Raw genomic sequence first — 24853 nt, 5'->3', positions numbered from 1 at the left:
TGAGCCTCAGATGAAACCACAGCCTGGCTCACATCTTGACTGTGGCTTGGTAAAACCCTGAGCCCAGGGCTCAGGTCCCCTGTGTCTGTACGCCTGAGCCATGGAAACTGTAAGATAATGAGCTTGTGTTGTGTTGCGTCACTTTGTTTATGGTAACTTGTTACATGGCAATAGAAAAGGAATGCATTATAGACAATACTTGACTTTGCCATGCCAAGCCCCACATGCTCACTGCTTCAGTAGACAGAACAGAGCAATCCCCAGACTCTTCCTGTTAGTAGGGTTGGGCCCACATTTGGATAACCCTCCTTCCTTATCCCTCCAAACACACCCATTGGCCAGCATCCTAAAGAGAACATCATCATGCTATGTGTACTTTTAGCACCAAAAACAACTCTCGGAAGCTTTGAAGTTGCATTTTTTCTTTGTTTTGGAGCAGATCAAAATTTTTATGGGGCTCTTCTTGCTAACAGAACAAATAAATCTAAGTGACTGAGAACTTACTTTCCATGTATGTTCTGTATCTCAAAGGTAATTGTTCCTTACTTTTGTGTATTTCGGCGTTATCTTTCCCCGACTGACTGTTTACTCCTTAGGACCGAGGACCAGCTGTTCATCTTGTTTGTATGATGTAGCATCCTTGGCAAACAATTGAGCTCATAGAATATGCATAACGCGATATATGTAGCACACGGACTTGACTGCACCACCTTTATTCCTTACCTGGGGCACTGCTCAGTCTTGGTTTTGTGTATCTAGATGAATATAGTCAGTAAAAGGACATACTCACATCTAGTTTGAAAGGGAAGGGGCCTCGTAGACCACCCAGTTCATTTCCCTTATGCTACAGATAAGCAGCGGGAACTCAGCAAGTGTTTTTTTCTTAAATAAATGGTTCATTGAAATATACTTTTAAAAATTAAACGTATCTAGAGAACCTAGCAATGCCGCAATTGAGAAGAGTAACGATCTAAAAAGTCTTTTTGAAATTCAATAATTTTTGGCCCCAGGAAATATCTGCAGTGTGATAACCAGCAGCCAAGAGACTTCAGGGAAAGAAAAACAGCTCCTGAGGTGATTTCTTCCTTATTATGTCAGAATCTTTGGTTGGCTGGGCACTTGCCCACGCACCGGGAAGGCTTATGCCGCTTGGAACGGTGGGGTAAATAACACAAGGAGAAATCTTTTAATTTAAAACAGAGCTCACTGGATGCTGAATTTCTACCCATTTGCAGTTTAATAGAATGAAGTGCAGTCCCTTAAAGCTTTTAAACACAGTGCTTTTCCCATATATACTTCTGTTCTGTTAGACCCTCTCAGAACAACAGAAGGCAGTTTGTTTACGTCATTCCGGGGAATCAGGAGCTAACCAAAGAGTGATTCTCGTGTTCCTAAAACCTGCACAGGTTTTATCCCAGTCCATTCAACTTATTGGTGGCTTCATAATGTTAAAACAAATGGAAAACAAAGTGAAATTGCCTCCCCATCCTCCATTCCAACCTCTCCCTTGAGTGGCTGTTTTATGTAAGTGAAATTGCAGTGTGTTTCAGGTAGCACAGTATGGCAGGTGGAAAATCTGGATTCCAGTTATGCCCTGGCTCCTAAGGGGCCATGCAGTCTGAGCTAGTCCAACAGTTCCCGTGGCCTCTGTCTGTTTTCTTGTGAAGTTAAGCGTTTTACCTTGTCAGGTAGATCCTGTTTGTAATTTGCCGGGAAAATCAGCGTTGACTAAATGGAGACCAGTTAGGTCATCAGCTGTGATAAAACATCAGCTTGATTATTGTTTATTGCAGGGGTCAGCAGAGCATTCCTGTCAAGGGCCAGATACTGAATTATTTTTGGCTATGTGATGACTACTTAGTTCTGCTGTGTGGCACAGAAGCCATAAATGAAAGGGCCACTTCCAATACAGTTTTATTCCTTTTTATTTTTATTTTTTTCCCCACAGTAGGTTATGGCAGGATTTGGCCCACATGCTCCAGTGTACTGACCCATGTTCCACGGGTTACTTCCCAAGGAACTGGGATTGTACAAAATTAAGGAACAGAGACCTAGAGAGAGGGTCTGGTCGGGGGATCTTGTGGATCCTTCTGTGATAGGATGAGCCACATGTGGGTGTTAAGGCTCCTACTGAAGAGTGTGAGCTCAGGCCAGTCACTTCTCCGGCCTTAAGCTTCTGTACCCCCAGCCAGGGGTGAGTAAGTCACTCTCCACGCGCAGTCACCATCGGAAGTCCTCACTGTCTAATTTACTCCTCACCCCAGCTCTACGAGGCAACCAGTCTTACGCTTCGCTGCCCATGAAGAGCCATTGGGGAGCTTATAAATGTCCCAGTGTCCAGGTCCCACTCTTTACTATTACATCAGAATCCCTAAGGGGAGGTCGGGGGATGGGGGGAGTTGGGGGAGGATGGGCCTCAGCATTTGGAAAGCTGCATGGCTGCGTACCTTGGTTTTGCCAAGTTTGAGAACCAGTATTATCAGGAAGGTATTCTCATCTCTGTTGTACAGAGTTCACAGGGGTAAGTTTCCAAAAGGATTCACAGCAAGAAAGCAGGCAAAGCACAATTCAAACTTAGGTCCCTAAAATTTCACTGCTTGTGTTTTTACTCACTATGTTATTTTCATTCTACAACTGAATGAGATTGGAATTGTGAGCCAGTGAAAAAAACCAAGAAGTTTAGTGTGAGTACTTTATAAACACTGAAGTACAATATATTATTGTTATCATCATCATTATTGTCATTATTATTATTATTATTGGGTATTTGCTAGAGCTGGTGTGTTGTCTGTGCTGCATAATATATTAGTAGAAACTTAGTAGCTTAAAACAATACCCATTTATTGTTTCTTTCTTTCTTTCTTTCTTTCTTTCTTTCTTTCTTTCTTTCTTTCTTTCTTTCTTTGGGTCAGAAGTCTGAGGAAGGCTTACCTGGGCTCTTTGCTCAGGGTGTGACAGGGTCTCACTTTCTTTTTTTTTTTTTAATTTTTAAAAATTTTTTATTTTTTTCAATATATGAAATTTATTGTCAAATTGGTTTCTTTCTTTCTTTTTTTTTTTTTTTTTAGAGAGGGAGCCCGGTGGCTTTTTTTTTTTCAACGTTTATTTATTTTTTGGGACAGAGAGAGACAGAGCATGAACGGGGGAGGGGCAGAGAGAAAGGGAGACACAGAATCGGAAACAGGCTCCAGGCTCTGAGCCATCAGCCCAGAGCCTGACGCGGGGCTCGAACTCACGGACCGCGAGATCGTGACCTGGCTGAAGTCGGACGCTTAACCGACTGCGCCACCCAGGCGCCCCATCAAATTGGTTTCCATACAACACCCAGTGCTCATCCCAACAGGTGCCCTCCTCAATACCCATCACCCACCCTCCCCTCCCTCTCACCCCCCATCAACCCTCAGTTTGTTCTCAGTTGTTAAGAGTCTCTTATGCTTTGGCTCTCTCCCACTCTAACCTCTTTTTTTTTTCTTCCCCTCCCCCATGGGTTTCTGTTAAGTTTCTCAGGATCCACATAAGAGTGAAAACATATGGTATCTGTCTTTCTCTGTATAGCTTATTTCACTTAGCATAACACTCTCCAGTTCCATCCACATTGCTACAAAGGGCCATATTTCATTCTTTCTCATTGCCACGTAGTACTCCATTGTGTATATAAACCACAATTTCTTTATCCATTCATCAGTTGATGGACATTTAGGCTCTTTCCATAATTTGGCTATTGTTGAGAGTGCTGCTCTAAACATTGGGGTACAAGTGCCCCTGTGCATCAGTACTCCTGTATCCCTTGGGTAAATTCCTAGCAGTGCTATTGCTGGGTCATAGGGTAGATGTATTTTTAATTTTTTGAAGAACCTCCACACTGTTTTCCAGAGCGGCTGCACCAATTTGCATTCCCACCAACAGTGCAAGAGGGTTCCCGTTTCTGCACATCCTCTCCAGCATCTATAGTCTCCTGATTTGTTCATTTTGGCCACTCTGACTGGCGTGAGGTGATATCTGAGTGTGGTTTTGATTTGTATTTCCCTGAGGAGGAGCGACGTTGAGCATCCTTTCATGGGCCTGTTGGCCATCTGGATGTCTTCTTTAGAGAAGTGTCTATTCATGTTTTCTGCCCATTTCTTCACTGGGTTATTTGTTTTTCGGTTGTGGAGTTTGGTGAGCTCTTTATAGATTTTGGATACTAGCCCTTTGTCCGATATGTCATTTGCAAATATCTTTACCCATTCCGTTGGTTGTCTTTTAGTTTCGTTGGTTGTTTCCTTTGCTGTGCAGAAGCTTTTTATCTTCATAAGGTCCCAGTAGTTCATTTTTGCTTTTAACTCCCTTGCCTTTGGGGATGTGTCAAGTAAGAAATTGTTACGACTGAGGTCAGAGAAGTCTTTTCCTGCTTTCTCCTCTAGGGGGGTCTCACTTTCTAAACAAGGTGTTGGCTGGTTGTGTTCTCATCTGGAGACTGGACTATGGAAGGATCTTTTGCCACACTCCCCCAAGTTGTTGGTAGAATTCATTTCTTCGTAGAATTAATGAGATACCCATGACATTTTGTTTCTTCAAGGTCAGCAAAAAACATCACTGTAGCCAGAAGTCTCTGCTCTCAGGAAAAGCTAAGGCCTTCTTTGTAAGGCTAGCCAGATTAGGTGAGGTCCGCCAATGATTACCTCCTTTAAAGAAAAATAGATTGCATTTTTTAGAGAAATTTTAAGTACATAGAAAAAATGAGGGGAAAGTACAGAGATTTCCTTTATGTCCCCTGCCTTCACACATGCATAGCCTCCCCTACTGTCAACATCCCACATGAGAGTGGTACTTTTGTTACAAGTGACACGCCATCACCCAAAGTCCATAGTTTACATTAGGGTTCACTCTTGTATTATACCTTCTGTGGGTCTTGACAAATGTACAATGACATGTGTCCACCATTAAGTATCGTGCAGATAGCCCACTACCCTAAAAATCCTCTGTGCTCTGTCTGTTCATCCTTCCCTCTCCCATAACCCCTGGCAACCACCGATCTTTATAATTTTTCCATAATGTTGTCTTCTCTAGAATGTCACATAGTTGGAATTGTATAGTATGTAGCCTTTTCTAGACTGGCTTCCTTCACGTAGTGATGTGCGTTTTTGACTCCTTCGTATCTTTTCATGGCTTGATTATTTTATCTCCCTTTTTATTAACTCAGAGTCAGCTGATTAGGGATTTTTAAATCTTGCAGTGTCCCTTCAGTTTTGCCATGTAGTGAGACATGACCTACTCATGGGGATGATATCCCATGGTAGTATCAGAGGGAGGAGATTATATAGGGCTGTACAAAAGGGCAGTGGGAGTCTTGGGGACCATCTCAGAATTCTGTCTCTTCCACTGGGAAAGCAGAGCAGAGTCTCTTCCACTGGGGGAAGCCCGTGACTGGCAACGCTTTCCAAGATGGAAGACCACAGGAGCTCACAGGGGCTCCAGGACCACTGTTTGCAGTTCATGAGCCAACCCACAGTGTTGCACCAGTCATTCCATTACTCTGCAGATAGCAGCAGCACTTGACCAGTGTTGGGATCTGAGGCCCCTACTCAGTGGTTTTTCTTTTAGCCTATTTAAGGGGCAGAATAAGCACAGCATGGTTTTCCAGTTCAAAAAAAGTTTGGAGAACCCCCAAGTACTTTTTCGAGTGTGGTCAGCGCAGTGAACCACTTTGGGCAAAATGGAAGGAAAAAATGCCTCTAGCAGGATGAAACGTGAAGAGAGGGATGTTGCAGGAGCAGGCCTGTTCTAACCACACCTCCGTGTGATTGGCTGAAGATACTCTTGTTGGAAGAAATGTGATTGGACGAGGCTGGGTGTAGGTGTGCATCCCTTGAGAGGATCTCAGGGTCCATCCATCACTGAATAGTATGACCTGTAGCAACTGCCTTTGAACTTGGCCATCCTGACTGAAGCCTCAACACTCACCATCGCTGACAGCAGGGCTTGGGGCCCTTGGGAAAGTGGTGGTGATGGCAAGCCATAGAGACAGAGAGGAGAGACAGAGAAAGTGGAATCATTTTATAATGCCAGTGTGGATTTTGCTTTCGCCAGTAGCTTCCCATTTTGTCTGTCCAGTCTGTGAATCCATTCTCCAAGTTGCCAGTGATATACAAAAAGGCCCAAGTCCCAGACACCCTCCCAAATGATCACATCCTTTTGTATTTGTTCTCAATGAAACAAGCTTTAGAAAGCTTCCTTCTGTCTGCACTGGGAAGCACTCTGTCAGTTCTGACTAAAGTGAGGAAATGGCATTCAATGAGAATGCACTGGGCATCTTAGATACTGAGCAGAGCCCCAGGGCTCAGGGAGCTCTGCCCTCAAGGAGCTGGCTATACACTGGATGGGGCCCTGGCCACAGAAATGCACAAAGGTGGTGGGAATGGAGGGAAAGGAACATTTCACACTTCTGTAGACACAAACCATAAGAGACTCTTTTATTTTTAAGTTTATTCACTTTTTTTTAATGTTTATTTATTTTTGAGACAGAGAGTGACAGAGCATGAATGGGGGAGGGGCAGAGAGAGACGGAGACACAGAATCGGAAGCAGGCTCCAGGCTCTGAGCCATCAGCCCAGAGCCCAACGCGGGGCTCGAACTCACGAACCGTGAGATCGTGACCTGAGCCAAAGTCGGTCGCTCAACCGACTGAGCCACCCAGGCGCCCCAAGTTTATTCACTTTTGAGAGAGAGAGAGAACAGGCATGAGGGGCAGAGAGAGAGAGGAACAGAGAGAATCCCAAGCAGGCTTCGTGCTGTGAGTGTGGAACCCGACGTGGGGCTCAAACACACGAACTGTGAGATCATGACCTGACCCCAAATCAAGAGCCAGATGCTTAACAACAGACTCTTAAATACAGAGAACAAACTGAGGGTTGCTGGAGGGGAGGTGTGTGTGTGGGGCGGATGGGCTAAATGGGTGATGGGCATTAAGGAGGGAGCTTAGTGGGATGAGCACTGGGTGTTGGGGCTCACTGGGTGTATGTGGCCACCTGCTCCTATTATCCAGAGGGGATTATGCGTAAGTGTGGGTTGTCTAACATCAACATGTGAACCTTAAATCCCTGGTAAGAATCTGGTTTCCTGTACCATGAGTTCATTTAACAGCTTCAGTCTTTGGGCTTGCAGAGAACTTTCCATGGTAATTTGCACTTAGGGGATAGGAATTTAAAGAAGGATCTGGAAGGTACCTTTTCAAGCTTAAGAACCCCCCGAAGAAATCCTTTAGGCCAGGGGTTGGCAAACTGCACCCCTCCTGTTGCCTGTGGTGGTATGGCCCACAGCTTAAGAATGGAGTTGGCATTTTGAAATGGTTGAGAAAACCAAAAGAAAATACTATATAAAGATCGTATGTGAAAATTATATAAAAGTCAGATTTCATTGTCTAAAAAGTAAAGTTTTGGGGCACCTGGGTGGCTCAGTTGGTTGACTCTTTAAAACAATTTTTTTTAAATGTTTGTTTCTTTTTGAGAGACAGAGAGAGACAAAGCACAAGTGGGGAAGGAGCAGAGAGAGAGGGGGAGACACAGAATCCAAAGCAGGCTCCAGGCTCTGAGCTGTCAGCACAGAGCACGACGTGGGGCTCGAACTCATGAACTGTGAGATCACAACCTGAGCCGAAGTCGGCGCTTAACCGACTGAGCCATCCAGGCACCCCAATTGACTCTTTTTTAAAGTCTATTTGTTTCTTTGGAGAGAGGGCACAAGGTGGGGGAGAGGCAGAGAAAGGGGGAGAGACAGAGAATCCCAAGCAGGCCCCACACTGTCAGCAGAGAGCCCGATGCGGGGCTCGAACTCATGATCCATGAGATCATGACATGAGCTGAAATCAAGAGTCAGACGCTTACAGACTGAGCCATCCAGGTGCCCCTCAGTTGGTTGACTCTTGATTTGGGCTCAGGTCATGATCCTGGGGTTGGGGGATCCAGCCCCTATGCTGGACTCTGCACTGGGCATAAAGCCTGCTTGAGATTCTCTTTGTCACTCCTTCTGCCCCTCTCCCCCACTGTGTAAAATAAAGTTTTATTGGCACGCAGCCACCCCCACTTGTTTATATATTGCCTGTGGCTGCATTGGGAGAGCAGCAGTGGGGTTGAGTAGTTGCTACAGTGACAGTGTTAACCTGCAGAACCTAAGATATTTACTGCCTGTTCCTTTACCAAACAACTTTGGCAACCTCTGCCTTAGATCATGGAGTAAAACAAGTGGAACAAAAACATACACAGCTTGTAAAATAAGTAGGAGACATTCTGCCAATCTGTATGAGAAGTACAACAAAGCATACACCACTGTACGGACGGCTTGCAAAGCCTGCTTGGTAACCGGTGATGGAAACATTGGCAGGAGGTTGGGAAACGTGACTACATTTAAAATAAAATCAATTTCCACATTTACATGTACCGGTGCCAGTTCAAATACAAAGAAAAAAAAAACCATAATGCTTCTCATTCTGGCAAGATTTCAGGGTAATTGGGGGCATTGGATGTGTTATCTGATTACACCCAAGCATGCTTCTTCTGGAAATTCTGTGGATATGATAAAGGAATGGCCCGCAAGTTTGAAAGGAGTAATGAGGCTCAGTTTCACCCTGAAAACAAATTGACTTGGGTGCTGAGCCATTTGAACATTCAAGATCTATTTTTCTCTCCTTGTCCTCTAACCCTCCTGCCTTTATATCTTGATCAATCTGTTTGCATTCCAGTTTATTCATGTAATCAAATATTTATCAATCACCTGCTGTTTGTCAAGCACTGCGTTCAGCACTTGTCATTTACCTGGGAACAGTTCAAATTCTTGTCCATATGGAGCTTAGAGTCTAGCAGGGAAGTCAGAAAAATCCACAAGGTATTATGTGACTTGTGCCTTTTTATAAACAACAATAAGTAAACCAGGCAGCATGTTAGATAGGAAAGAGAAGCAAGAAGAAAGTAAGGTGGGTGAGGGGACAGTGGACTCGCGTACAGGCTGGGCTATGTTGCAGTTTTAGACAAAGGGACCAGTGTTGCTGTGAGGCTCACAAGAGAGGTCTTACTAGTTGGCCTGAATGATCAGTCCTGGCATCAATAAACATCTGAGGGTATCTGAGTGTCCCCAGGCAGGCCAGCAACTAGCTTGACCACACAGGAACAATAAGATGGTGTGGAAATGACCAGAAGGCACTGGAAAAGCTCTTTGATTCCTACCCCACTAAGTTCAAATTGAAGATAATTCTACAAGCCTGCTGGAAACACAACTTCTCAAGTGAATTAGTATGATTGAATGAGTCCCGGCAGCATTAAATGACCAATGAAATGGACACAGCCTGGCTGTGAGATCTATTTCTGTATTCTGCGCTGTTGTCTGGTGGTGAAGACAGTTCATGCGTCCACTGGGAGTGCTACTTACCCTGGTCCAGATAGGCCTTGCCTGAGCCATACTAGAACCTTCCCCCACACAGTGGGATTTAGATGGATTTAATAAGCAGGCTCAGTAAATAACTGTGAAACTCTGCAAAATTGAGCTTTCTTAAGTACTTAGTGTTAACTTGTTTTGTACCGGATACAACGCTCCATCATCATCTTGAGATAATAGATTAAATTAAGGTTCAATTAGCTTTGTCCCTGATCCCAAAGTAATCTCCTGAGTTCAAATGTTCAATTTCATTGCTTGGAATCACTTTGAACATGTGAAATGTGTACCAGTGTACCCACATAAACATAGCTACATAAATATAATGATATATTAAAAATACAAAGTGTAAAAGTATAGTTAATGTATTATATGTATAGATACATAATGTACACAATTACATATATATGTTACCCAGTTACATCCAGATAACTAGGTAACTTATTTGTGGTATATCTTTTTCAACTAGATACATAGAAATATCATATACAATGTATAAATATGTATTAAATTATTTTTTATTAAATATAGGGGGATGGGGTAGATATATAATGAGGATATAGTTATGAGAAGTGTCTCCCTGGTTTGTTTTGGAAAGATTTTTTTAAAGCTGAGCACAGAACTAGAATTTAATTTATTTCTGGAAAGGAGTTGATGGAATTTGAATCGAAAAAATAAGCAGACTTTCCGATTGGGTTTGAAATGTAATTTGTAATGTAAATTTTGGGGAAAATGGTTATTTTTCTTTTCTAGCAACCTAAACCATTTTTAGAGGCGCTCTCTGTTCTCTTTAGAAGACTAATAGAGATAACACAGTCATTCATAGGAAACATAGAAGTTCAAAACAAGCCAGTTCCATAAATAGAAACATCCTCCTAAGAGGTGGCTGGGTGGCATGGGGAGGGCCCCCATTTGAGCAGTGACTCCTTTCTGATGCTCAGTGATGCCTTTGTACAAATAACAAAGGGCAGAAAGCTCTTGTGGAAATCTTTGCTCTAGGCCAAGAAACAAAATGAAATCTCTCTTTTTAGTAAGTGCTATTTGTGTGTAATACTCCTATAACCAAAATTTAAAACTTGCATTGTCGTACATAGAGATAACTGATTTTGTTCTCCTAACTTCACTGTAAATGAAAACCATCTGGAAATTTGCCAGCTCTTTCCCAGTTATTATCTCTGTATTTGTTTTATTCTTCCCAAGTTTCTGGGTGATGATAGCTTAGAGTCATTTTAGGGAGCGTGGTCCCTATCCCTGCCTGCCCAGAGATTATGATGTTATGGTCTGGGATGTGGCATAGGCATCGGGATGTTTACCCTGCCCACCAGGATCCTAACATTCTGGCGTTCTCACTTTGTAGGAGAATTACAGTCATCCAAGGCTTGTCAGGGCCTCAGCCAAGGCATGGAGTCTTTGTAATTCTCACCCCATTGATGAAAAGAAGTGACTCCCTTTACAAATGACAAAGTAATCAGTGCCTGTGTTAATTGGAGCCTTACATCCTTGAACATGTACTGTTTAGACATTTCTGTGGAGAATCCAAGGCCCCCCGAAAGCCACGGAATGCACATTTGTCATGCGCGTGAAAGCCACGGAATGCACATTGTCATGCGAGACGTGAGTGAGAGAGAGAGAGATGCTTTGCCAGTGCAAAGAGGTGAGGGGGAATTCTATTTACTGTTTCCCTTCCCATTCAATTTTGGGTTTGGGTTCCTGGCCACCTCTGATTGAGAGAAGGTGCCAGGCAGCCAGGACAGCCCTGGGTACCGCTGGAATTGCCCAGAATATTGCCAGGGAGTTGGGTGAAGCGGGGACCTACCAGCTGACTTTCTCCCTGTCCCAGTTGCTGTAGGGCAGATAAGAAAATGGGTTTGGAGCAGCAGGTAACTCAGCCAGAAAGGCCGTCTTCAAAAAGATCTAACCTGCCATTCCCTAACCAGTGTCTTGGCTTTCCCAGCTCAGGCATAAAGAGATGCTGAGAGTCCCTGCCTCTGTGTAGCAAGAATAAATGAATTCACAAACGAAAGCACTTAACAGAATGTGGGGTATGCAGTAATTGCTCAATAAGTGCAAAGATTATTACTATTTTGGTACAACCCTTTATTTTTTTTTTTTTTTCTGGCAGAGATACAGCTTCTTTTAGGATGTTAAGATTCTTTTTTTCCCCCTCTCTCTCAAAGGAAAGTGAGGATATGGAGATAAAATAAAAACAAATACATGTGAAGTATAGGTGTTAATGGGAGTAAGACATCTTCAGAGAATTCCTTCATACCGAGCTCGGTAGACAGTTCCAAGTGCTGGCATTACATCGTTGTGGGAGTGTTCCAGTGTTCAGCCTGATGATTCTCGAATGGTGAACTTCTTACCTGTTATTTCCTTCCTTCTCAGCCTCCCACCCACCATCCTTCCTCTTCGCGGCTTTTCCTCCAGGGCTAAGACCCTGCTCAGGACCCTTTGTTTCGCTGTAGGTGCTTGGACTTCCATCCCTTCTTTATCCTTGTTTTCTTCCCTCTTAACTCCTCTGTTAAACTCTGTTTCTGGGGCGCCTGGGTGGCTCAGTCGGTTAAGCGTCTGACTTCGGCTCAGGTCATGATCTCACGGTTCGTGAGTTCGAGCCCCGCGTTGGGCTCTGTGCTGACAGCTCAGAGCCTGGAGCCTGCTTCGGATTCTGTGTCTCCCTCTCTCTGACCCTCCCCCGTTCATGCTCTGTCTCAAAAATAAATAAATGTTAAAAAAAAATTAAAAAAAAAAACTCTGTTTCTGATTCTGTGTCTTTCTTTCTTTTTTTTTTTTTAAGGTTCATTTATTGATTTATTTATTTTGAGAGAGAGAGAGAGAGAGAGAGAGAGAGAATGAATCCCAAGCAGGCTCCACACTACAGTGGCAGAGCCTGACAGGGGGCTTGAGCTCAAACCATGAGATCATGACCTGAGCTGAAACCAAGAGTCGGACGCTTAACCAACTGAGCCGCCCAGGCGCCCCTGATTCTGTTTCTTTCTAAGTGTAGGGACGCCCTTTACAGGAAATGTCGTGTCCATCTTTTGTCACATTTACGCAGGATTCAAGTGAGGAATCAGGCATGCTGTGATCACTGGTCCGTGTGTGGCCTTAGCTCTGGTTTATTCCATTCCCTAAATAATACGTCGAGCAGCCACTGAACCCAAGACTCAGCACATTGTTAATCACTTGCACCACCTGTGCTGCCTTATCTTTTCTGCCTCCTCGCCCTTCAAATACCTAAAAGTCTGGTGTTTGGGTTTTTCATTCCCTCGCTTTGACTTTCTCACTGTTTTTATCACACACATCTGTATGCCTAAATATGTAGTTTACTTTTGCTTTTTTTTTTTTTAAATATATTTTATACAAAGAATATCCTATGGGGACTTGGTTTTTTCACTCAACCTTTATTTCTAAGGTGTTTGTAAGATGTCGTTCGTTCACTCAGTTTGACTCCCATAACGTATTTCTTTGGGGAGCTATGCCATGATAATTTACCCATTTTCCTGTCTTAGGACATCAGGGTTGTTTTTAGACTTTGGGTTTTATAAACAATGCTGCTGAGGACGTATTCTCAGTCAGGAATCCTTGCACACCTGTGCAAAGCTTCTCTTGGATCACAGTCAAGGTTGGAAGAGCTGGGCGAGTGATGGCACCAAATTGTTTTCCTAGGAGGGGATACCAGTTTATATGCTTACTGGCAAGGTGTTTCTCCCTTTTGGTCCCTTAAAGTGGAGGGGTAGACTCCTGTCCTAAGTCAGATAATATTCACTACTACTGCTAGGATGCCCCTACCCCAAACCATATCCACTGCTTGGGGCACAGACTGCACTCTTTGTATGTGTATGTTTTTTTTTTTTTTAATGTTTATTTGTTTATTTTGAGAGAGAGAGAGAGCAAGTGTGAGAGGGGGAAGGGCAGAGAGAGAGGGGGAAAGAGAGGATCCCAGGCACTGTCTGTGTTGTCAGCATGGAGCCTGATGCCGGGCTTGATCCCATGAACTGTGAGATGCAAAAATCAAGAGTCAGATGCTCCACCGACCGAGCCACCCAGGTGCCCCTACACTGCATTCTTTGTACTCACAATGACTTTGTAAGGCAGGTATCGTTCTCATATTGCTAATGACTGAAATGTAATCAAGGGTTGACAGTTGACCCAGAGTAAGTAGATCCCAGACTTTAGGCCCATTCTAATCCTTTGATGGTCTCCTTTGAGGAAGCCAAGAGGACATTTCCAAGGTTAAGTCAACATTTTGCAGAATAACTTTTCCTATCTTTCTGAATATCCATCTGGTGCCTGCCTTTCTGGGATTGCAAGATTTGAAGGGTAGAAGCAACTGGGGTGGTTTTCAGCTGAAAGCACATCTACAGCTAGAGACCTAGTCAAGAAATCACTGGACTTGTATTTCCTAGGTTTTCCCCACCTATCTGTCACTTTCAGGTAGTGGGTGAGGCCTAGAGAGGAGGACAGGAAGGGATGAATTATGTACGGATGTCTTAACCTCAATGGGTCCTCCTTTTTATAATGAAACCTGTTTAGACACCTATGTGATTCCCAAACCACCCCTTATGTTACATGTATTTTACCAGAGTATTTCTAGGCTGTCAGGACCATTTCTTAATGTGTGTGATGTGCTCTACAAGATGGCCTAGTAAAATAGTATCACTATATCTATCTGTTAGTAGCAAATCCAGGAGAGACTCGGCAATGCTTCACATCTGGAGTATATCAACCAGATTAAGAACTTGAGGGTGACAAATAGCATTACTGTTTTATCTTTGTGTTAGCCACTTATAGACTGGTCCTGCCTTAATGTGTGTTTCAAGTATATTTTTCATTAAAAAAGCAATACCTCGGGGCACGTGGGTGGTTCAGTCAGTTAAGGGTCTGACTTCAGCTCCGGTCATGAGCTCACAGTTCATGGATTCCAAGCTGTGCTGACAGCTCAGAGCCTGGAGCCTGCTTCAGGTTCTCTGTCTCCCTCTCTCTCTGCTCCTACCCTGCTCATGCTCTGTTTCTCTCTCTCAAAAACAGATAAAAACATTAAATAATAAGGGTTAAAAGAAAAAAAGCAATACCTCTCATCGTGTTATGATCAAAACAATGAAAACCAGACACGGTAAAAAGAGGGGTGAAACACAATCGTTTGTTGTTTCTACCACCCAGAGACATTGACTACTAACATTTTAGTGACTGTCTTTCCCGTCCTTTTAAAAATGTATAACCTAAGTGTGTGATTACGGTAAATATGTAATTCTGTATTCTGCATTTAATATTATAATGTATTTCTTCATATTTTTACACATTCCTCTCAAGTACTATATTTAATGGCAGCATAATTTCCTAAATAATTTTTCCTACCTTTCCTCTTAATATTTCCTTCTTTTTTGGTCTGCTTCAAGGATTTAGTAAATTATGGCCTATGAAGTTAATGCATTTAAATAGGGTCTTGGATAATATGGTCTATATTTCTGTGATGTGAATGGATCATACACGGTACTAGAAATGAAATGTCTCTGTATTCAATGATGAGAGAGGTAGCTAATTACTGACATGAATGAGGACATGGGAGGTTTTGTGGTGTAGGGCCCAAACAACCCGGACCAGTGGTGCTCAGACCTGTGCCTCAACCTCGCCTGGCCAGCTTATTAACGCCTGGACACCCCCTCCCGTGGACTCTGATCCTGCACATCTGTTGTGGAGCCCGTGGGTGTGCATTTCTAGCAGGCTTCCAGCTTGTGTGACTGCAGCTGGCCCACTGAGTTGCTCTGATACATAAAGCCGTGTCTTCTGGGGCACAGTAATAATTTTACACACTCACCAAACTGCTGTTGGTAATAATGGAGGCAAACAAGTTAGTAAACCTCGTATAAGGGTCTCAGAGCTTACTGGTCATTACGTGGCATTTATTGTGGGAGAGACCCTACTGGTCGTTACATGGCATTTATTGTGTACCATGTTATTGTACAGGTTAGTTAACATTAAAAATTGAGGCTAAACTTTCAGGTCCCCTTTGCACTAATTTTCCTGCTTCCCTGTGAATCAAGGTAAAGTTTTTTTCTCAATCATTTCTAACCCCCAAATCAATGATTACTGTTTTGCCATCACCAGTTGGGGTTCTTGGGGTCTCTTTGCCATGCTTTCTTGGATGTCACACTAAGCAGAAGGCAGAAAGTCTTTCAAGGCCTGCCTTCCTTGAGCATCTGGGCCTCCTTCTTAACTGTGTGCAAAAATCCTCTCATTGAGCATTATGCAGGAGTGAATTTGAAGCTGGGTGTGGACCGTGCCCATTCCCCTAGCGGCAGCTGTGGGTTCCAGAGAATGAAAAACAGCATTTCATAAACGAATTATGCAAATATGATGTGGGTTGGGGGTGGAATACGATTGTCTGCAAAAGCAGAATGCAAATTACTTGTTTGTCCACAGCCAGTTTCTGTTCTGGGCACAGTCGCCTTCCTGGTACAAAATGTGCTACTGGCGATTTACCCTCCACCTAAGCAAGCAAACCCATGATCCACAAACACAGTATTTCACAAGTTCTTTTTTTTTTTTTTTTTCAACGTTTATTTATTTTTGGGACAGAGAGAGACAGAGCATGAACGGGGGAGGGGCAGAGAGAGGGAGACACAGAATGGGAAACAGGCTCCAGGCTCTGAGCCATCAGCCCAGAGCCCGACGCGGGGCTCGAACTCACAGACCACGAGATTGTGACCTGGCTGAAGTCGGACGCTTAACCGACTGCGCCACCCAGGCGCCCCTCACAAGTTCTTTTAAGTGTGTTCTCTCCTGTAGTGGCATGTAGGCTGCGTACGCTGAGGCATGATGTTTTCCAAGACCCCCGAGGATATGAACACCGTGGGCAGTTTCCCCCTCTGCTTGCAGATTCTCTTTTATGTTTTCAGGAAGAAAGCCCCATGGAACTGAACATAATTATTTTTTATTTTGTCTTCATCACACAAGGGGTTCTTTCAGTACGGCTTTCAGTCCGATGGGGCAGAGTGGATCTTTTCACTTCCCTTGAGTTTTATGGGCCCAAATGACAGAATAACCCTTTATAAAACAGTCATTTTGTTTTTTGAGGCAAACTTTGAGGACCCCTCCATTTGGTGGCGGCTGACCGTGGAAGTGCAAAGCGAAAATTCAGCCCGGCATGTTTTGGACTAGCTTGGGATATTATAATGTCCTCGGAGACTGAGTAGCCGGTGTAAAGCTCTCTCCAGGGAAGACACAGATTTCATTCGAAGAAAGAGGGGAAGGAAGGTTGCATCCTAGCTCTTTTGAGATTCTAGGATTATCCCTACCAAGAAAAAGTCGTCTCCCTGGCAACAAGAGATAAGAGAAAATGCCCATAATTTCCCCCCACCTACTCATTTAAAAAAATGCAGTGAAGCAGATGGTTTGGATAATGCAGGTATTCCAGAGTCTAATTTACTCAGTGTCGATAGAAGGAGCATAAATATTGAAGTGTTTGTGCTCTGCAGTTTGCAAAACTGCAGCTTGACAACTCTTTCAGAGACGAGAGCTTTCCAAAGATCCAGCCTCTCTATCAATAATCCAAACAGGATGTTGGCAAAGAGAAAGCATCAGAAGACCAAAATCCCTTGGCATGTGCAAAGGGGATGAATAGGCAGGGCAAAAAATTCAGCATGGTTGGGCAACACAAGATAAAAGAGAGCAAGGCTGACAGAAGGATAGCTAGAAAGAAACAAAGATCCAGCGTTCAGAATTGTAAACCATTGGGTATTGACAAGAAATCTTTACACAATCCGTTTGTTTTATGTAGCCATTCAATTTTGCATTGGACAATGTACTCTGCTTTCAAATGATGTTGCTTATTGAGGCTCTGTCTACATATTTCACCAGCTTGGTGGCTTTTCTTGGCCAAACCCAGCTACATTAATGGTGGAGATGTGTTTCTTGGCTTTACAACTGATGCTTACCTCTCACATGTATGTCAAGGTGCATGAGAAGGAAGGAGAGCTTAGGATCTGAGGTGGGAAAGGGCTAATAGATGAGAATTTCTACTGAGAGAAATGGAAAAGCTCTTTGTTCCTTGCATTGTAAATTATTAAAAATGATTTCTGGCTTGTGTTGGTGCAGAATGAAAATTTTGGTTCCTTTAATATTTATCTGATGCCTAGAATCTAGATTCACACTGTGTTCAGACAAATATGTGATGTATGGATAAATTATTTTAAATTAAGCAAAAAAAGAGAGTCAAGTTTGGAAACTTTTTTAAATGTTTATTTATTTTTGAGAGAGAGAAAGAGCACAAGCAGGGCAGGGGCAGAGAGAGAGGGAGACACAGAATTCAAAGCAGGTTCCAGGCTCTGAACTGTCAGCCCAGAGTGCAATGTGGGGCTTGAACTCACGGACTGTGAGATCATGACCTGAGCCGAGGTCGGATGCTCAACCGACTAAGCCACTCAGGCGCCCCAAAGTTGGAAACTTTAACGTGAAATTTGGAAACATTTATCTCTGTCTTTATCTGTCTCTGTCATCTCTATTTATCTGTATTGGTGGGATATCCACCCGGATTGTATATATCTCTTTCTAAGATATTCAGATTTATTTTCCCTTTATTTGCATTAAAGGCAATATATTTAAACCCATTCTTTAGTTTATTCCAGGTAAACAACACAGGAAGATATCAGACAATCCTATGTCTATAATGAGATAGATTAGATAGTTTAGAGGCAGACTGACTCTGTTTCAGCTCTTGTTGCCCCAAATACAGTGGTTTTTGTTGTTGTTGTTGTTGTTGTTGTTTGTTTGTTTGTTTTTGGCTGAAGTTCTTATTGTTTGGTGCATACAAGGAGGCTTTGACTGAGATTTGCTGTATCTGGAGTATTTCCAGATAATTGTCAAGTGTGACTGATAAAAAAAATTTAATTTCCTCTGTTTAAAAAATAGTTGAATGTATGCCGATAGGTCAAAAATGTGTCAATTTTCTATTTTTTGAGGGCTGCGAAGTTCATCTTGGTTGGCCTCTCAGGGGATTCTTACCTTCTCACTCATCTCAGGCACATCTCAGGAGCCCTCTGTGCTCTCCTTGCAGGACTTTGATCAGTCATGCTTGTTTATTAGGCAGGATGATTCAAGTGGTGGAGAGCATGGAAAAAGAATCTTCCAGATGGCGAGCTTTCCAGTGCACCTTCGTGAAGGCTTTTGGGAAGCCTCCAACTTCTATTTTATGTTATGTTATGTTATGTTATGTTATGTTATGTTATGTTATGTTATGTTATGTTATGTTATTGTTAAAGAGATCAACTTCTACTATTTCATGGATGATATGAGACTTTGCACCAAAGATAAACTAATTTACTGCAACTCTTAGCGGCCATAATAGATGGTTGAGGGCATTGGGATTACCCTAAAATCTCTTTAAGTTGATAGCTAATGGATGATTGCTTTTTTGGCTGTGAAAAAATTAATGTATCAAAAATGTGATTTATATTTGCAGCTTGGATTTTGGGACGCTCATATAATATGCCTGATGTTAGATAGATGTTCAGGCCGGCATGTAAATGTTAGGCATGTAAATGTAAATTGTGTATGCCTCCCTGGGATAGTGTTGTTCCAGGATAACAATGTATATGCAAAATGCTTGTATGACAAGGATTCAGTTGTTCAGGCTAAAGATGTACATTTACGTGGGGTCTCTAAAAATCTTTTTCTAATATACACATTTTGTTTCCATTCAGAAATACGTGCCTTGCTTGAGTATTACAAATGTTTTCCAGCCGTGATTTTTGACATACTTTTGAGACAGGATGATCAAAAAATTCACCTGAAAGATGTGTGAGCCCTTGTCATTTCATGGAGCCAAGTAATAATTAGAGGAGTTTGGACCAGTGTTATTTGAACGAGTCTTTCAGAAATTATCAGGAAAGAATCAAGGTTGTGATGAGTTGCATGAATTGGTTCTCCTTCAGTTTTGCTTTATGACATCCTATTTTAAAATACATGACAAGTCGGTATTTGCAGTCCAGTGAGTATTTTTTAAATATAATTTATTGTCAAATTGGTTTCCATACAACACCCGGTAGCTCATCCCAATAGGTGGCTTCCTCAATGCCCATCACCCACTTTCCCCTCTCCCCCAACCCGCATCAACCCTCAGTTCGTTCTCAGTATTTAAGAGTCTCTTATGGTTTGCCTCCTTCCCTCTTTGTAACTTTCCCACCCCCTCTCCCCCATGGTCTTCTGTTAAGTTTCTCAGGATCCACATAAGAGTGAAAATATAAGGTCTCTGTCTTTCTCTGTATGACTTATTTCACCTAGCATAACACTCTCCAGTTCCATCTACGTGGCTGCAAAAGGCCAGATTTCATTCTTTCTTATTGCCACGTAGTATTCCATTGTATATATAAACCACATCTTCTTTATCCATTCATCAGTTGATGGACATTTAGGCTCTTTCCGTAATTTGGCTATCGTTGAAAGTGCTACTATTGGGGCGCCTGGGTGGCGCAGTCGGTTGAGCGTCCGACTTCAGCCAGGTCACGATCTCGCGGTCCGTGAGTTCGAGCCCCGCGTCGGGCTCTGGGCTGATGGCTCAGAGCCTGGAGCCTGTTTCCGATTCTGTGTCTCCCTCTCTCTCTGCCCCTCCCCCGTTCATGCTCTGTCTCTCTCTGTCCCAAAAATAAATAAACGTTGAAAAAAAAAATTAAAAAAAAAAAGAAAGTGCTACTATAAACACTGGGGTACAAGCGCCCCTATGCATCAGCACTCCCATATCCGTTGGGTAAACTCCTAGCAGTGCTATTACTGGGTTGTAGGGTAGATCTAGTTTTCATTTTTTGAGGAACCTCCACACTGTTTTCCAGAGCGTGCAGTCCAGTCAATATTTAGGGTTACATGTCTTCATGTAGAGTTTAGCCCTGACAGGCAATTATGCCCTTCTCCTGGATGCATGTGTGGCTCCATCACTTTGTAACTTATTTTTACAGAGATGTGTCCATATTCTTTGAAATTGTATGTCCCCTCCTGATTATTCCCTTATCTATCCTATTGCATGTCGCCTCTGTGAGGTTCTTGTGAGCAGCTCTGCCTCAGTGCACAAAGCGGAAAATAACTAGAAGGTTTCTTCTTGGCTTTGGTTTTCAGGAGCCAAACATCCTAGGGAAGATAGAGGATGCTTTCTAGACAGAAAATTTAGGGAAGTTTGTGGCTTGAGGGGAGATGGTTCTCCCAAGAAACTAGAAAATATTTGATGGTGCCCGAGAGGGAGAGAAAAGGAGGTGTGCATACGACTGCTTTCCAGGAGGGACCCGTCTCCGCCTGCCCAGACCTCCCAGAGAGGCATATGGCTGAGCGGGGAGGCTGGTGGAGGGAACCTGTGAAGGCTCTGTACAAACTTTGGTGACCTGCCAACATCAAGAAGAACAAGAACATCTGGCAAAATACCTCCTTCAGCTATGGCCATTGTTAGGTCTCTAGGCAAGGTTCTGACACCAGGGAGCGAGGCAGCTTCTGGGATCCCAGAGTGCTGGAGGGACTTGGGGGTTTAAGATTTTCATGCGGGTCTTGGTAGACATCCCCCACTCTGTCTCAGAGTCCCATTCTTTTCTCATTAAAGGTCTGTCTCTGACTTTGATGTCAGGCTGCGTGTTCAGTGTCTTTTGCATCTCTACCATTTGAAACATGAAAACTTGGACTCTATTTTCAATATAATCTGCCCTGTGGTTGTTGAAGATGTACCTTAAATTGGTGGATGGCTACCCTGAGCATATTTCTTGCAAAGCTTCTGATGCCATCCAGAGAATTCCTCATGCACTTATTCCTTGTCACCACTATTGTCACCTTCCCAAACCTCACTTTCCACCTATGCCTCCTCGTCATTAACCACAGGTGCAGTGTGAGTCGCTGTGATGCCCGCATATCCCAGGAACAACCACTATCCTATGTGTGGCCAGTGATCAGGCCCCTGTTTCTCTGAGGGTCTGCTTTCTGGGGCCCACTGTTGGTACCAACCATCTTAGGTCAGATTGTCTAGGAAGTACAGACTAGCAAATCGCTTATGAGAAAAATTTTGTTAGGAGAGAAATCCTAGGGGCACAGAGACCAGGGAAAGTGGAATGTGGGGGCAGAATAATGGTCTCCTCAGAGATGCCCTGAAACTGTGAATATGTTTATCTTACATGGCAAAGGGGAAGGGGAATTAAGGATGCCCCATGCAGCATGAGGCAAGGCAAACTGTGCTCATAGGAAGTGAGCCGGAGACTGCCCCCCACCCCCCATTGGTCACTGCAGTGGTGGCCACACCAGTAAATGGCTGACAGCCTTAGGGACAGATGAGGCCAAGAGGGCCTGAGCTCATAAGGCATGCCATCTGTATCCAGAAGAGGAAAGGGAAGATGTTAGATGTTGTAGACCAGGTCTGTAAATGATGTTAATCTTGGGTCCCTCCAGGGGAGTTTTCACAAGCATGTGCTTCAGGGAAAAACAATCACTGTTCTCTTTAAAAACACCTTAATTTCTGAAGAATTCTTTTCTTTTTAAAATTGCTTTTATATTTACAGCCTCCCTCTTTTCCATAAATACTGGTGTGGCAGTGGATGAGGTGGAGCCGTAATTTTAAGACTTTCTTCTGTGTTCTTTTTCTCCAACTTGCCTTCCTTCAGCTGGTGATTTGTAGCTCTGGCTCGGTCCCCAGGGAGCTGAATCATGGTGCCTTTGCTAACGATGCCTCATGCGGATACCACGTGCTCCCTCTTCACCCAGAATGCCTACCTCGGGATTTGGGATCTCCGACTACACTGGACAACCTTGCCCATAACTCCGTGGCCCCTGACCCTGGCCTCCAGATGCGGGACCTCCGTGTTCTTCACCATCTGCTTTTACTCCAGATCTTCAGGTATTCCGCTGCGTTCCAACCTCTGTATGATTGCTCCTTTTCTGGATCATTTGGGCCATTATTGTGATGATTATTTTTTCTTTTTAACTAAACTTCTCGCTGTAAAATGAGACATATGTACAGAAAACCACACAAAAAGTGCACACACAAGATTATATGGCAAGCGCCCTTATAAATATGACACATGTCATAGAACATCCAGGGGCACTAGCAGCTCTGGTATGTGTCCCTTCCCACTTATACCCGTTCTGTTCCCCCCCTCCATGGATGGATGCATGGTGCTAACTTTTATAGTGATTACTGTCTTCAATTTCTGTCTAGTTCTGTCCCCCCCAGATATGTATCCTTAGACATGACAATTCTTGTCTACTTTTATAATTTGATGTCTTTTAAATTGCTTTTAATCTACAATTTTCTCCTCTCCTCCTTTTTGCCATTGCTGTTCCTTACACTCTACCTGCCAGGGAACCTGGGTTGTTGGACCCGTTGGATTTCCCAAAGTCTGGATGTGGCCAATAGCTTTACTCATAGTGAAGATTAGTATTTTCCTCCATTGTCTATATTTCCTGCAGCTGGATACAGAGACTGATCAGACCCACATTCGGTCTGTTTGGCAAGACTATATGTGCTATTGAGTTCTATTCTCAGAAGCCACAATGATATCTGACTTTGATTGATTTCGTGTGTGTGTGGGGGGGGGGAGGTGGAAGCAGATGTTAACATGCCAAGTCCGTTCATTTTTTCATTTATTGCCCATAGAAACATCATAAAGAGTGCCTTGTTCTCATCTATCCTCTGATTGCACAGCAGTATAGCTCATATAGGAAGGGCAGGATAAATGCTCGATTCTTCAGCTTTATCAGTTTTCAAGGTCATGGATTGTTTTCTTAAAACCATCAGAAAGTGATCAATTAATTTTTAAAAATTTAACTGTGAACTCCTGGTTTTAAACAGATAGGTTTCCATCCTTTGCCATCTTCATCCTTACTCTGGTTCATGTTGTCTCATTTATGGCTGGTGAGAGCCTCTTCCTGTTGACTCTTGCCTCACCTTGACCTCCCTCACTGTCATCGATGGCTTTCTTGATGTTGGCTGTCATATGAGATCTTTGAAGTCATATTGTAAGGTTTGCTCTCTCCCTTTCAACTCTCAACATGTTTTTGTAGAGAAGGAATTCTGTATTGAGGGGCACCTGGGTGGCTCAGTCGGTTAAGTGTCTGACTTGGGCTCAGGTCATGATCTCATGGTTCGTGGGTTCGAGCCCTGTGTCGGGCTCTAGGCTGACAGTTGGGAGCCTGAAGCCTGTTTCGGCTTCTGTGTCTCCCTCTCTGTCTGCCCCTCCCCCCTCTTACTCTCTGTCTCTGTCTCTCAAAAATAAATAAACATTAAAAAAAAAAAGAAAGAAATTCTCTATTGAATGTTTACCAGCAGCCTTATGTTGATATCAGCTTTGGTGATCTTCCTTGAGTATCTTAATTCTGTTACTCTAGTTTTATTGGAATAAAGCCTTGCTGTCAAAGTCTGTTTTTATTTCCATTATATGTCACTTTCTGTTTTATTTTTCCTCTAAACCTATAGGATTCTTTTCTTTTTCTTCAAAATACAGCAATTTTATAGGATAGTATCTTCAGTTGGTTATTCAGAGTCAGTATTTTCAGGGATATTCCTTACTGTTTTGATACGTCATTTCAAATCTTTATTGTGAAAAATTTCCTTGAATTATGATTTCTAGTATTTGTTGCCTTGTTTTGGCTTTCTTCTTCAGGGGTTTTTATTGTCAACATTGTTGGATCTTCTTTGCTATTTAAATATTTGTCACATTCGGTCAAATCCTTTTATCTCTTCAAATTTTTTGAGTTTGAAAATTTCATTTTTATCCTTTATTTCTTACAAGTCATTAATTATTTGTTTATTCTCTTGTGTTTTTTCCATTTTTTTCTTTACTTCTGAAAATTTTTTTCTTATTGGTAGTTGTCTTGAGTTCTGTCATCTGCTTTCTGAGAGGTTTTGTTTCTGACTTGTGTTGTATTTTCATGTTTTGTGCCATTTTTATTGGTGTCTTCTAGCTCTTTGTCAGATAGCAAATTGTAGTTTTCAAGTGTTTATAAGGACGTATTTGCTGTCCTGCTTTGCTTGTCTGTGGGAATGTTATTCTCCATATTCTCCTTCCTTATAATCAATTTAAATCAAATTTACTTATGATCCTTTTTTGTTATTCATTTTCACATGAAATTAGTTTTCCTCAACTTTTAAAAGTAGCTGTATTCAGAATAGTTTATAACTTCATAGATCTCCCTGTCCTGTTGTTTTTATGTCAATTAAAGAAAATTATGAGTTAGCTGGTCACTCTTTTCTGTCTCTATTATCCCTGTCCTGCTGAATTTGGAGTCCACTCCCTGTGTGGGGGCCCTGGCCTGAAGGGAGGGAACCTGGTGGGTCAGCTTCAAGAGTGTGTGTGGGCCAGGCTGCCCCAGCCCCTTCACACTTGCATGGAGATCTTGCACTCATTTGTTACCGAGTTGAACAGCACTTTTCTCAATTCCAGCTGCTTTTCTCAAATTGGCCCACCATGCTTGCTAGGGAAAATCTACTGGCTCT

The 24853-nt window shown here is 42.9% G+C and overlaps 1 long non-coding RNA gene across 1 annotated transcript in view; it reads left to right on the top strand.

Moving 5' to 3' along the window:
* LOC115507702 overlaps positions 1-24853 on the top strand; it is a 362835-nt gene that overhangs the window by 89028 nt on the left and 248954 nt on the right. The window contains exon 2 of the long non-coding RNA XR_003966774.1: positions 22023-22255. This is a non-coding gene — a long non-coding RNA (uncharacterized LOC115507702). The remainder of the gene's footprint in view (positions 1-22022; positions 22256-24853) is intronic.

The sequence above is a fragment of the Lynx canadensis genome, chromosome X (genome assembly GCF_007474595.2).
Source record: "Lynx canadensis isolate LIC74 chromosome X, mLynCan4.pri.v2, whole genome shotgun sequence".
Taxonomy (NCBI): Eukaryota; Metazoa; Chordata; class Mammalia; order Carnivora; family Felidae; genus Lynx; species Lynx canadensis.
The sequence above is the reverse complement of the archived record's forward strand: the minus strand, read 5'-3'. Positions and strand labels throughout refer to the sequence as shown.